Source organism: Perca flavescens, chromosome 17 (genome assembly GCF_004354835.1).
Source record: "Perca flavescens isolate YP-PL-M2 chromosome 17, PFLA_1.0, whole genome shotgun sequence".
Lineage (NCBI taxonomy): Eukaryota > Metazoa > Chordata > Actinopteri > Perciformes > Percidae > Perca > Perca flavescens.
The window spans coordinates 33,981,725-33,996,543 of record NC_041347.1 but is presented as its reverse complement, the minus strand read 5'-3'; the positions used below and the strand labels follow the sequence as shown (position 1 = coordinate 33,996,543).

The following is a 14,819-nucleotide window of genomic DNA, read 5'->3' as shown; positions in this document are numbered from 1 at the left end:
GAGGATGGCTGACTTAGTGATTACATTACCTATTGGCCAGTAAGCCTATCATCAGTGGGGATTTATATTTGCTAATAATATGTTAGAATCATATTAAGACTTTTTTATTTTTTTAAAAACTTTCAAAAATTAACAATAATTTTGAGGCCCCCCTGCAGAGATTCTGAGGACCACCTAGGGGTCCCGGACCCCCTATTGAAGATCACTGCCCTACAGCACTGGTTCTCAAGCTTTTTTGTGCCAACGCCCCCCCATCCAATTCAATTTTATTTATAGTATCAAATCATAACAAGAGTTATCTCGAGACACTTTACAGATAGAGTAGGTCTAGAATCTGCCCAGAGACAGGAGGATGACACCCCATCAAGGAAGAGGATAAAGGTTGAGGGATATTACAGATTCGGGGCTCACAGATCGACAGAGACTTTGCTGACCTGAGCTCCGTACATTTGATGTATGAAGCTAGGGAAACTTTCGCTCTTTTTGGGAACCCACAATTGTGTTCTGTAAACTTAACTGCTTGACTTAGTAAACTTTGTTAAACTTGAGTCTATCGTCTCAGTTTTGATCATTGAGTTCTGGTATCACAAGTCTCATCAACAGACGCGAGGGAATTAGAGTGGTTCGAGTAACTGGAGTCAGATCTTTTCTGGCCTTCGGGCCTGTTTTTTTGCCAGAATTCCCTTCACGAGTCAGTTCCTTGTAATTTGATGCTAACGTTGGGTGCCACACTATCTTTTCTTCAGACTGATCTCATGAAGTGGCGTATGTATGACACGCCAATTCGTATGCCATTATTGGCGTGTTATCAAGATGCATACTCGCTAAAAGTCCTGATTATTTACATGGAGTCTGGTGGAGATATACTGGCTCTATACTCGCTAAAAGTCCTGATTATTTACATGGAGTCTGGTGGAGATATACTGGCTCTATACTCGCTAAAAGTCCTGATTATTTACATGGAGTCTGGTGGAGATATGCTGGCTCTATACACACTAAAAGTCCTGATTATTTACATGGAGTCTGGTGGAGATATGCTGGCTCTATACACACTAAAAGTCCTGATTATTTACATGGAGTCTGGTGGAGATATGCTGGCTCTATACACACTAAAAGTCCTGATTATTTACATGGAGTCTGGTGGAGATATGCTGGCTCTATACTCGCTAAAAGTCCTGATTATTTACATGGAGTCTGGTGGAGATATGCTGGCTCTATACACGCTAAAAGTCCTGATTATTTACATGGAGTCTGGTGGAGATATGCTGGCTCTATACACACTAAAAGTCCTGATTATTTACATGGAGTCTGGTGGAGATATGCTGGCTCTATACACACTAAAAGTCCTGATTACTTACATGGAGTCTGGTGGAGATATGCTGGCTCTATACACGCTAAAAGTCCTGATTATTTACATGGAGTCTGATGGAGTTTGGTGATGGTGATTTCGGGGCTGTTTCATGCTAACCAAAAAGGATTTTTTTCTTTGTTTACACTGAGTTGTCCATTAAAACTCATTCTGAGTGACGGTGTGTTGTGATTTTTCTGACATGAAATAATATAACTGCGTCACAAGGTGGTGCCACTGTCTCCATCAGCAGCTCTGAGGGAAACAGGAAGTGACACAGCTAAAGTAATTATTATGAACAGCTACAGAGTCACTGTAGATTAGAAACTGATGTTTTTAATTGTCAATATTTAAATGCATACCAGTGTCTTCATTAAATGTATATATGTGCATATGTGACTTCTAATGTGACTGTTATCACCACTGTTCATCACGCCCCCAACCGGCCCGTCAGACACCGCCTACCAAGAGTCTGGGTCTGCCGAGGTTTCTTCCTAAAAGGGAGTTTTTTCTCGCCACTGTCGCAATAGCCACTGCTAATGCTTGCTCTTGAGGGAATTACTGTAATTGTTGGGGTTTTGGAATTTATAGAGTGTGGTCTAGACCTACTCTATCTGTAAAGTGTCTCGAGATAACTTTTGTTATGATTTGATACTATAAATAAAATTGAATTGAATTGAATTGAATTAAAGACTTTAATGTCTTAAAATAAGGACATTTAGATTAAAAGTTTATTGATATATAAATAGTTTGAGTATTGCATGAGGAGACATTATTAAAACTACACAGTTAACTTCAGTTAAAGTACTAGTACCACAGAGTATTACTGCTGTATATGTATATACCTGTGTATGTGTGTATAAAAGAGCAGAATACAGCGGTTCCACAGCTGGTTGAAGGTGTTTTGTTGGTTTGTATTTCTTGTTGTTGTAATGTATTTTTTGGTATTTAACCCTTGTGTGGTCCTCGGGTCAAATTTGACCCGTTTTCAAAGATCTGTATAAAAATTTGAGTTTCTTTCAACCAAATTGTCCAAAAATAACATGGATAGGTTCATACACGAAAAAGGCTGTAATTTTGCATCAACATATCTTCTTCTGATCTTAATTATTAGCTAAAGTAATACATAATTTCTGGGGGTTTTTTAACTAAAAATTAGGCATATTGTAATATGAATGAGGTTTACTGACCATGAATTACAAACATAAGTGTGAAACTAGCGGTGATAAGTTGGAATGAAGTTGCCTTAGAAGATGTATACTTTATGCTTCATAAAACAGACCCAACACAAGGGTTAAGTGAAGGTAAGATTTGACTTTCTTTTTAAAATGTACCTTTCCTGTGATAAAACAAATGTTATTTGGGATATTATTCCACAAAGAACTTGCTCTGTGAAATGAATGAATGAAAGGTTTTTTCAGGTTATTGGATTTTGGTAAAGGTGGAATCATGTGCCCCTACTGGCTCCTCTGGTTAAATAAGTGTGGATATCTGAACTGTAAGTTATCTTATCAAAAATAAATGATGGTGTCTTAGTTTGAATAACAGAGAGCAACAAACTAAGCACATAGGCTAATAGTCTTTTTTCAATACTCAACCATTTAAGACGTTCATGCATTTTAACAACATTGGACCTAGAATTACACCTCAGAACAAGTCTGACTGCTTTGTTTTGTGCTACTTAGAAATAGATAGATATAGATATTTTATCCCAAAGGAAATTAAGGTGTCCAATAGCTTATACACAACATACATATACATAGGCACACAGACATATGGCATCCACGCATACATACTACAAAAATACAAAGAAAGATATCAACAGTGTGCCCTTACAGTAAAATAGGATTTCAACTGTTCACCCAGTTTAGCTTTAGCATTCAGCATTCCCACGCATTTTCTGCAGGAAATGCATTTTCTAGTTTTACCTAAATAAAAAAAAAATAAAAACATGTTCTCACTTTCTTAGCTTTAGTGGTATAAATCCAAGCAGTTTGTTTTATTTGCATGTCTGACAGTGAGATAGCATCTCTGTTTCCTCCCCATTACCATGGAGATGGGAGGAATTTCATTTGAAGTCCTCACAGCTGTGAAAAATGACATTCAGATTCAACAGCAGCGTCTCTTTTCAGAAGCTCTTTTTTATAGAGTCCTCTACATACCTCAATTAGAGCCTAACAGATAAATCAGCATTTATGAGCTTTAGGATTTGTCTTATTTGAAGGCTGATAAGTAATTGCAGTACAGAGATGGCTTACTCTAAAGATCATGTAAGTGTCAGACTGGTCCACCGACCAGGCTTTTGAGTCTTGGCATTGCTTGTACTGTAGATGAAGCTGGTGTGGTGCTCTTTGAGGTTAAGGGTTGTTTTTGCACCATCAGCTCAGATGACTGCCGGGTGTCTGTCACTTGCGGATACTTGTTTCCCTTTTTCAAGACAGTAGAAACTTGTCGCGTAAGGGCTGGGTTGATGATGAAACTGAAAGTTTAGAGCATTTTGACAGCTACTCTGTCATTATTAAAACAACTGGAGACTGTGTTGTTACATCCCGCTACGCCCTGCTGTGATGTTCATACGCACAGAGTAGTCAGGATCCGGTATAGGAGACTGCACTACTCAGTATGACACGATGTGCTCTGCTATGACATGAACTTCCACAACTACCTTGGAAGTCACTGTTCCATTATCTTTAATGTCACTATTAGTTTGAGCCAGTTTCAGCTCCCCTCGGACCACAGGTAAAGGTGGAGGATTAGCCGCTGTGTTTAAGTGTGCTTTTCCATGTCGGGAGATTCTGTTTGACAGCTGCTCCAGCTTTGAGCTGCAACTGTTTGAGACACATCTTCCAGTGACTGTTTTATGTGCTGTGGTTTATCGACCTCCAAAGTTTAATAAGGATTTTATTCAGGACTTTGCAGACTTTGTGGCTGGAATTGTTTTGAAATATGATCGCTTTTTGATCGTTGGTGATTTTAATATACATGTGTGCTGCGAATCCAGACCGATGTCTAAGGATTTTCTTAATCTTATTGACTCTTTTAGTCTCACGCAGTCTGTCACTGGCCCGACGCACGAAAAAGGACATACGTTGGACCTTGTGCTGTCATATGGCTTAGATGTTGCCATTAGTGAGATATGCGACACATGCATTTCAGATCATCTGCCTGTTTTATTTACTATGGTTGTCCCCTGCTCTGACACTTTGTCTGTTTCCCCATACGTTGTGTCCGTGCAATTAACCCTCAAACTGCCTCACATTTTTCTGCTGCTTTTAAAAACTCAGTGCTTTACAATCTTGGTGATTTTCTTAATGTGGAGGAACTCGCCAACATCTTTGACTCTACTTGTACAGAGATACTGGACTCTGTTGCCCCACTGAGGGAGAAACGCACAAAAACTCTTAAAGAACCTTGGCTGAATGACAACACCCGCTCTCTCAGACGGGCCTGCAGTACAGCTGAGAGAAAGTGGAAGAAGGACAAACTTCAAGTGTCATTTCAAATTTTTAAAGACTTATTACATAAATACCAGGGAGCAGTTAAATCTGCTAAAACTTATTTTTTATCTCACCTGGTTGCTAGTAACACCCAGAGGCCTCAGGTTCTTTTTAACGTGTTTAACTCACTTATTAACCCTTGGGAAACTGACTGTGCTGTGCCATCCACATTGTTGTGTGAAAACTTCCTGAAACACTTCATAGATAAAATTGCTGGCCTGAGCTTTTCATCCCCTGCTTTTACCAGTGACCCTCTGTTACCTCTTCATGCCCAGCTGTCTTCCAGCAGTTTGAGCCAGTTTCACTCCACCTTCTCTCTGACATCGTCAAGCAGCTTCGTCCGGCTAATTGCCTGCTGGATAGTATCCCTGCACGCTTACTTAAAGATGTTTTTAACACTGTTGGGCCCAGTATTTTATCCTGGGTTAACTCATCTCTTAGCTCAGGGTGTGTTCCAGCTGCTTTTAAACATGCTGTTGTGCAACCTCTTTTAAAAAGAAACATTTGGATCCGTTAGTTTTGTCTAATTTTAGACCTATTTCTAAACTACCCTTTTATCTAAAGTCTTGGAGAAGGTTGTTTTTAATCAACTTCAATCATTTTAGATGATTTTAGTATTCATGAAAGTTCCAGTCTGGTTTTAAGCCCCGTCACAGTACTGAAACTGTCCTCCTGAGAGTCTACAACGACCTTCTCTTAGCGGTCGACTCAGGAAACTCCGCTGTTTTAGTGCTTTTGGATTTGACTGCGGCCTTTGACACTGTCAACCACTACATCCTTTTATCCCGACTCAAACAAAGTGTTGGCATTACGGGCATTGCCTTAAAATGGTTTGAATCCTACTTGACAGATAGGAGTGTTGCTGTCCACATTGGTAACTGCTCTTCATCTGCTGCCCCTCTTTCTTGTGGGGTCCCCCAAGGCTCCATTTTGGGACCCATGCTATTTTCTCTGTACATGCTGCCCTTAGGGTCCATTTTTTAAAAACACAACATTTCTTTCCATTGTTTTGCAGATGATGTACAAATCTATTTGCCTGTAAGAAACAATGAGAAGGACACTATCCAGCTGTTGTTAAACTGCTTGAGTGATCTCAAAATATGGTTGGATCAGAATTCTCTGTCTCAATGATAATAAGACTGAAGTTGTTGTGTTTGGTCGTGCTGAACATTTCAGTGCCTGTGTAGATACTCTCGGTACTTTAGGCTCCCAAATTCAAACTTTTACCATAAATCTGGGAGTGATTTTTGACAGTGCTTTTAAATTTGACAAACAGATTAGTTCTGTTGTTAAAACCAGCTTCTTCCAGCTGAGACTTTTGGCTAAGGACAAGCCTTACCTGCTACGTAAAGACTTTGAAATGCATTTATTATGTCCCGTTTAGACTACTGTAACTTACTGTATGTTGGATTGGATCAGTCATCCCTTCGTCGGTTACAGTTAGTCCAGAACGCAGAAGCTCGACTTTTAACCAGGACCAAAAAGCGTGATCATATTACACCGGTTTTGGCCACGCTCCACTGGCTTCCTGTTTGTTTCAGGATTGAATTTAAAATTGTATTAATTGTTTTTAAGATCTTAAATGGGTTCTCGCCTTCTTATTCATCAGAGCTCTTACATGTCCACACGCCAGTCAGAGCACTGAGGTCGTCCAATCAGATGCTCCTCGATGTGCCCAGATCCAGGTTAAGAACCAAAGGTGAGCGAGCCTTTTCAGTGGCTGCTCCAAACCTCTGGAATAGTTTACCTGTTCATGTAAGAACAGCTCGGACCACTGAAACGTTCAAGTCCACGCTTAAGACCCACTATTATTCATTGGCTTTCAATTCAAGTTGAGCTTTGATATCTTGACAGTATTGACCTTATTCTTTTTCTACTGTCAGTTATTTTGTATTGTACATCGTGCCTTGTTTGTGTTTATTGTTTGACCATTTCAATGGTCCGAGCTGTTCTTACATGAACAGGTAAACTATTCCAGAGGTTTGGAGCAGCCACTGAAAAGGCTCGCTCACCTTTGGTTCTTAACCTGGATCTGGGCACATCGAGGAGCATCTGATTGGACGACCTCAGTGCTCTGACTGGCGTGTGGACATGTAAGAGCTCTGATGAATAAGAAGGCGAGAACCCATTTAAGATCTTAAAAACAATTAATACAATTTTAAATTCAATCCTGAAACAAACAGGAAGCCAGTGGAGCGTGGCCAAAACCGGTGTAATATGATCACGCTTTTTGGTCCTGGTTAAAAGTCGAGCTTCTGCGTTCTGGACTAACTGTAACCGACGAAGGGATGACTGATCCAATCCAACATACAGTAAGTTACAGTAGTCTAAACGGGACATAATAAATGCATTTCAAAGTCTTTACGTAGCAGGTAAGGCTTGTCCTTAGCCAAAAGTCTCAGCTGGAAGAAGCTGGTTTTAACAACAGAACTAATCTGTTTGTCAAATTTAAAAGCACTGTCAAAAATCACTCCCAGATTTATGGTAAAAGTTTGAATTTGGGAGCCTAAAGTACCGAGAGTATCTACACAGGCACTGAAATGTTCAGCACGACCAAACACAACAACTTCAGTCTTATTATCATTGAGACAGAGAGAATTCTGATCCAACCATATTTTGAGATCACTCAAGCAGTTTAACAACAGCTGGATAGTGTCCTTCTCATTGTTTCTTACAGGCAAATAGATTTGTACATCATCTGCAAAACAATGGAAAGAAATGTTGTGTTTTTTTAAAATGGACCCTAAGGGCAGCATGTACAGAGAAAATAGCAAGGGTCCCAAAATGGAGCCTTGGGGGACCCCACAAGAAAGAGGGGCAGCAGATGAAGAGCAGTTACCAATGTGGACAGCAACACTCCTATCTGTCAAGTAGGATTCAAACCATTTTAAGGCAATGCCCGTAATGCCAACACTTTGTTTGAGTCGGGATAAAAGGATGTAGTGGTTGACAGTGTCAAAGGCCGCAGTCAAATCCAAAAGCACTAAAACAGCGGAGTTTCCTGAGTCGACCGCTAAGAGAAGGTCGTTGTAGACTCTTAGGAGGACAGTTTCAGTACTGTGACGGGGCTTAAAACCAGACTGGAACTTTCATGAATACTAAAATCATCTAAAAATGATTGAAGTTGATTAAAAACAACCTTCTCCAAGACTTTAGATAAAAAGGGTAGTTTAGAAATAGGTCTAAAATTAGACAAAACTAACGGATCCAAATGTTTCTTTTTTAAAAGAGGTTGCACAACAGCATGTTTAAAAGCAGCTGGAACACACCCTGAGCTAAGAGATGAGTTAACCAAGGATAAAATACTGGGCCCAACAGTGTTAAAAACATCTTTAAGTAAGCGTGCAGGGATACTATCCAGCAGGCAATTAGCCGGACGAAGCTGCTTGACGATGTCAGAGAGAAGGTGGAGTGAAACTGGCTCAAACTGCTGGAAGACAGCTGGGCATGAAGAGGTAACAGAGGGTCACTGGTAAAAGCAGGGGATGAAAAGCTCAGGCCAGCAATTTTATCTATGAAGTGTTTCAGGAAGTTTTCACACAACAATGTGGATGGCACAGCACAGTCAGTTTCCCAAGGGTTAATAAGTGAGTTAAACACGTTAAAAAGAACCTGAGGCCTCTGGGTGTTACTAGCAACCAGGTGAGATAAAAAAAATAAGTTTTAGCAGATTTAACTGCTCCCTGGTATTTATGTAATAAGTCTTTAAAAATTTGAAATGACACTTGAAGTTTGTCCTTCTTCCACTTTCTCTCAGCTGTACTGCAGGCCCGTCTGAGAGAGCGGGTGTTGTCATTCAGCCAAGGTTCTTTAAGAGTTTTTGTGCGTTTCTCCCTCAGTGGGGCAACAGAGTCCAGTATCTCTGTACAAGTAGAGTCAAAGATGTTGGCGAGTTCCTCCACATTAAGAAAATCACCAAGATTGTAAAGCACTGAGTTTTTAAAAGCAGCAGAAAAATGTGAGGCAGTTTGAGGGTTAATTGCACGGACACAACGTGCGGGGGAAACAGACAAAGTGTCAGAGCAGGGGACAACCATAGTAAATAAAACAGGCAGATGATCTGAAATGCATGTGTCGCATATCTCACTAATGGCAACATCTAAGCCATATGACAGCACAAGGTCCAACGATGTCCTTTTTCGCAAGGCCGGGCCAGTGACAGACTGCGTGAGACTAAAAGAGTCAATAAGATTAAGAAAATCCTTAGACATCGGTCTGGATTCGCAGCACACATGTATATTAAAATCACCAACGATCAAAAAGCGATCATATTTCAAAACAATTCCAGCCACAAAGTCTGCAAAGTCCTGAATAAAATCCTTATTAAACTTTGGAGGTCGATAAACCACAGCACATAAAACAGTCACTGGAAGATGTGTCTCAAACAGTTGCAGCTCAAAGCTGGAGCAGCTGTCAAACAGAATCTCCCGACATGGAAAAGCACACTTAAACACAGCGGCTAATCCTCCACCTTTACCTGTGGTCCGAGGGGAGCTGAAACTGGCTCAAACTAATAGTGACATTAAAGATAATGGAACAGTGACTTCCAAGGTAGTTGTGGAAGTTCATGTCATAGCAGAGCACATCGTGTCATACTGAGTAGTGCAGTCTCCTATACCGGATCCTGACTACTCTGTGCGTATGAACATCACAGCAGGGCGTAGCGGGATGTAACAACACAGTCTCCAGTTGTTTTAATAATGACAGAGTAGCTGTCAAAATGCTCTAAACTTTCAGTTTCATCATCAACCCAGCCCTTACGCGACAAGTTTCTACTGTCTTGAAAAAGGGAAACAAGTATCCGCAAGTGACAGACACCCGGCAGTCATCTGAGCTGATGGTGCAAAAAACAACCCTTAACCTCAAAGAGCACCACACCAGCTTCATCTACAGTACAAGCAATGCCAAGACTCAAAAGCCTGGTCGGTGGACCAGTCTGACACTTACATGATCTTTAGAGTAAGCCATCTCTGTACTGCAATTACTTATCAGCCTTCAAATAAGACAAATCCTAAAGCTCATAAATGCTGATTTATCTGTTAGGCTCTAATTGAGGTATGTAGAGGACTCTATAAAAAAGAGCTTCTGAAAAGAGACGCTGCTGTTGAATCTGAATGTCATTTTTCACAGCTGTGAGGACTTCAAATGAAATTCCTCCCATCTCCATGGTAATGGGGAGGAAACAGAGATGCTATCTCACTGTCAGACATGCAAATAAAACAAACTGCTTGGATTTATACCACTAAAGCTAAGAAAGTGAGAACATGTTTTTATTTTTTTTTTATTTAGGTAAAACTAGAAAATGCATTTCCTGCAGAAAATGCGTGGGAATGCTGAATGCTAAAGCTAAACTGGGTGAACAGTTGAAATCCTATTTTACTGTAAGGGCACACTGTTGATATCTTTCTTTGTATTTTTGTAGTATGTACAGAGCTGTCAGTTATTTTGTATTGTACATCGTGCCTTGTTTGTGTTTATTGTTTTGTTGCTTCTGGAGCATGTTAAGCACTTTGGTCAACTGAGGTTGTTTTTTTTAACGTGCTATATAAATAAAATTGAAATTGAAATTGAAATGATGCCACTATTTATCACGCCCCCAACCGGCCACGTCAGACACCTCCTACCAAGAGTCTGGGTCTGCCGAGGTTTCTTCCTAAAAGGGAGTTTTTCCTCGCCACTGTGGCAACAGCCACTGCTAATGCTTGCTCTTGAGGGAATTACTGTAATTATTGGGGTTTTGGAATTTATAGAGTGTGGTCTAGACCTACTCTATCTGTAAAGTGTCTCGAGATAACTCTGTTATGATTTGATACTATAAATAAAATTGAATTGAATTGAATTGAATATTGAATTGTGCAGGAGCTGATATATACGTATGTCTTAGAACATTTTATTAAATCGGAATCGGACCACAGTGTTTCTGTCACTTCCTGTTCAGCCTGAAGGCTGCTGAAAACAGCTGGAAACTGTCCGACTTGACAGCAGAGTTTTGTCACCACCCCCTGCTCTCGTCCACTTTATAGGCAAGGCGCAGTTCATCTCGAACGAGGCTGTCATCGTGAGCACATGATTGATAACGTTCGGCGTGGTAAGTGTGTTTGAATGCTGTTAACCAACCCTTGACTCCCGAGAGCAGACTGAAGCTAAATCGATGTTTGCTAACCGTTACTTAGTCTTAGTCTAAAATAACTATAACTATAATTTGTTCTTTCTTTTTGCAGTGTATATGTCTGATAAAGTATTTATTCTTTCAGCCTTTTCAGGCAATTCATTTCAACTTTCATCTTTGACAGTATTACAGTTCAGCTTCCAGCTTTTCTAACAATGTATTTTAGCTCTTCACGTATTTAGATAATGCAGTTTAGCTTCCATCTCTGACAACTTTCCAGATTTCTCAGCAGTGCAGTGCAATGCATTTGGGCTTTAAGATTTTTCATACAATTTGTTTCATATTACTGCATGAGTCATTATCATTTAGAACATATACTCAGACCTCATAATGTTCTATGTTCTATTTTGTCATTTTTCAACTTTTAAAGCCAACAGTTCAGTTTAGCGTCAACTTTTGTATTTTTAATGAAATTCATACTTATTAAAAGGATTTCTACTTTTTCAACTTTTTTTAAGTTTATTCATTTAAATTTCATACCGATACGTTCACAAACGCCTTGTGGTGCTCAGGATAACGTCATTTGACTAATAGCAGTTATCGTTTTGGGAGTCTGAGCCTTTATTTGAGAGCTCGCTCTCAGTGGCCCTCATTTATGAAACGTGCGTACAATCTAAAACAGGCATAGGGCGGGCGTACGCTGATTCCTACGCAAAGCTCGGCATTTATCAATTTGAACGTGAGCGTAGGCTGCGAAAAAATCTCACGTCTGGTCTGAACTCGTGTACGCAAGTTTTCGAGTCAGTGTGGACTTGCGGTGCAGCATATAATCAGTTTAACAGGAGAAGAAGGAGTCATCAGTTTATCATTTATCAGCAATGGCAGATCTGGCTCTTTTAGAAGACCTCTATGAGCCGGTCTGCAACATTGTTTTAGCCTGGGGGGGTTCTGCACAACATCGCGCAACAATGCAGTGTGCCACAGGCGACATATTAAAGTTTTTTTCGATTGCTAAACGACAGTGGGCACAACTGGAGTCACGTGTGCAAAACTCTAACTCCAGTCTGCACAGCAGCAGTTCATGTGGACCAGACTCTAGTTGGTTTCTCATCGCTTGAACACAGTTTTCTAAACTCTACACACTTATCCCAGGACTTTAACCTCAACCTGCACAACACTGTAGATTTACAGCACTTTGTTCAGATGCTAACACACTGCTGTCAACACTGTTAACCACACATTCAACACAGAATAGATCTCAGTCTGGTGCCTATCAAACACTGCTGATTGGGATTATAGCTGAAAGCCTAAGCAGGTGTCTTGTTTTAGACTAGTTAGTGAACATATACGGTATTTATACAGAGAAAGATCAGAAAGACTTTTATTGTATAAAAACACCAAATAAGAATGAAACAATTATACACTGTACTGTTTACTAGAGACAAAATACTATATTGAAGAAAACTGCTGATGTTCATTCCTTCTTGTTTACCTTATGTAAAAATTGGTATATTATACAATCTATATTTTTTCCTTAAATAAACTATTGAGTAGTGTCAAGTCACTCAAATTGTTCAAACTGTAAAGATGAGAAAGTTTGTAATTTCTGTATTGGTGTTTGATGCTAGTGTTTTTACCCTCAGTGTGTTCTGAGTGAGACTGTGTGTGTGTGTGTGTGTGTGTGTGTGTTTGTGTGTGTGTGTGTGTGTGTGTGTGTTTGTGTTTGTGTGTGTTTTATCTCAGTGAGGCTTGTGCATAGTGTTTGGCTGCACTGCGCCTGTTTTAAGATGTGTTAAGAGTTGTGTTGCTTTGAATGAGTTTTACAGTCAACTTGAATACTACGGACAGTTTAATATGAACAGAAGAGAACATCTCACACACACACACACACAGACATACACAGACACACATACACACAAACACACACACACACACACACACACATACACACACACACACACACACACACAGACACACACACACACACACACACACACACACACAGACACACACACACACACACACACACACACACACACACACACACATACACACACACACACACACACACACACACACAGACACACACACACACGCACACACATATATGCAGACACACATACACACATAGCCACACATATACACACACACACACACACACACACACACACATATATGCAGACACACATACACACATAGCCACACATATACACACACACACACACACACGCACACACACATATATGCAGACACACATACACACATAGCCACACATATACACACACACACAGACACATACGCACATTGCCACACATCTAAACACACAAAGACACTCATACACACATGCACACACATGCACACACTCAAACACACACACAGACACACACAAACACATACACTCAAACACACACAGACACAGACACACACACACACACACAAACACACATACACACATACACACACAAGCACACACACACATATATGCAGACACACATACACACATAGCCACATATACATACAGGCCAAAAGTTTGGACTCACCTTCTCATTCAATGTGTTTCCTTTTTATTTTCATGACTATTTACATTGTAGATTCTCACTGAAGGCATCAAAACTATGAATGAACACATATGGAATTATGTACTTAACAAAAAAGTGTGAAATAAGTGAAAACATGTCTTATATTTTAGATTCTTCAAAGTAGCCACCCAGGGCTCGACATTAAGGCTTGTCCGCTTGTGTCGCAAGTGGATTTTTTGTAGGGCAAGTGGAAGAGAAATGTACTTGCCCCACTGGACAACTTAAAACTCAAACAAAATAAAATGCCATGTTAGTTCACGTTATGTGCCACTCATTACGTCTATGTTACCGATTTGAAACGATACATTTTTCCCCCACAATCCCGGTCAGCGGACCGCTAACGTTAGACCCAGCCGGCTAACGTTAGACCCAGCTAACGTTAGACCCAGCCAGCTAACGTTAGACCCAGCTAACGTTAGACCCAGCTAACGTTAGACCCAGCCGGCTAACGTTAGACCCAGCCGGCTAACGTTAGACCCAGCCGGCTAACGCAGACCCAGCCGGCTAACGTTAGACCCAGCCGGCTAACGTTAGACCCAGCCGGCTAACGTTAGACCCAGCCGGCTAACGTTAGACCCAGCCGGCTAACGTTAGACCCAGCCGGCTAACGTTAGACCCAGCCAGCTAACGTTAGACCCAGCTAACGTTAGACCCAGCCAGCTAACGTTAGACCCAGCCAGCTAACGTTAGACCCAGCCAGCTAACGTTAGACCCAGCCAGCTAACGTTAGACCCAGCCTAACTCCGCCTTAACGTTACCTCCTCGCCACATCGTTGACAGAAAGCAAGAGACCCGGTGCTAATACGGCACCGGTGCCTTAACGACAGTTATCTACCGGACCGAATTTCAACGCGGATTTCGGTGCCATTGAAATGCCAGCGCTTCTCTCTGATGCTCCGAAAACAGACGTTAGAGGCAACCTAAACATCGCCGCATGTTACGCTAGTTAACACTACACTCAACAGCAGGTAACGTTAGCCAATCGTTAGCTAGCTGCTGGAGTAAACAGTTAAAATGCTGACAGCTAAACGGTGTAAAAGTGTGTCTGTATTTCACATAGACAGTATATAAGAGGTATTTCACTGGAGAGGAACGTATGACAGTGTGCAGCTGCCTTCGCATAACAGTCTATGCGCTGTCGTCGGAAAAACACAGATGTTGCGTTCACTTGAAATTCGCCTCGCCAGTCTCGTGCTGCATTCCAAGTTTTTGTAAAATACCTTTTTCCCATCTAGTGGTTTTTGTCGTTTAACAGGAACTTACTGGTGAAATAAGCTATTGTTATA

The 14,819-nt window shown here is 40.8% G+C and overlaps 1 protein-coding gene across 1 annotated transcript in view; it reads right to left on the bottom strand.

The window, feature by feature from the left end:
- The window catches only part of LOC114571635 (nuclear factor 7, brain-like), a 430,007-nt gene that overhangs the window by 57,347 nt on the left and 357,841 nt on the right, over positions 1–14,819 (bottom strand). The window lies entirely within an intron of this gene.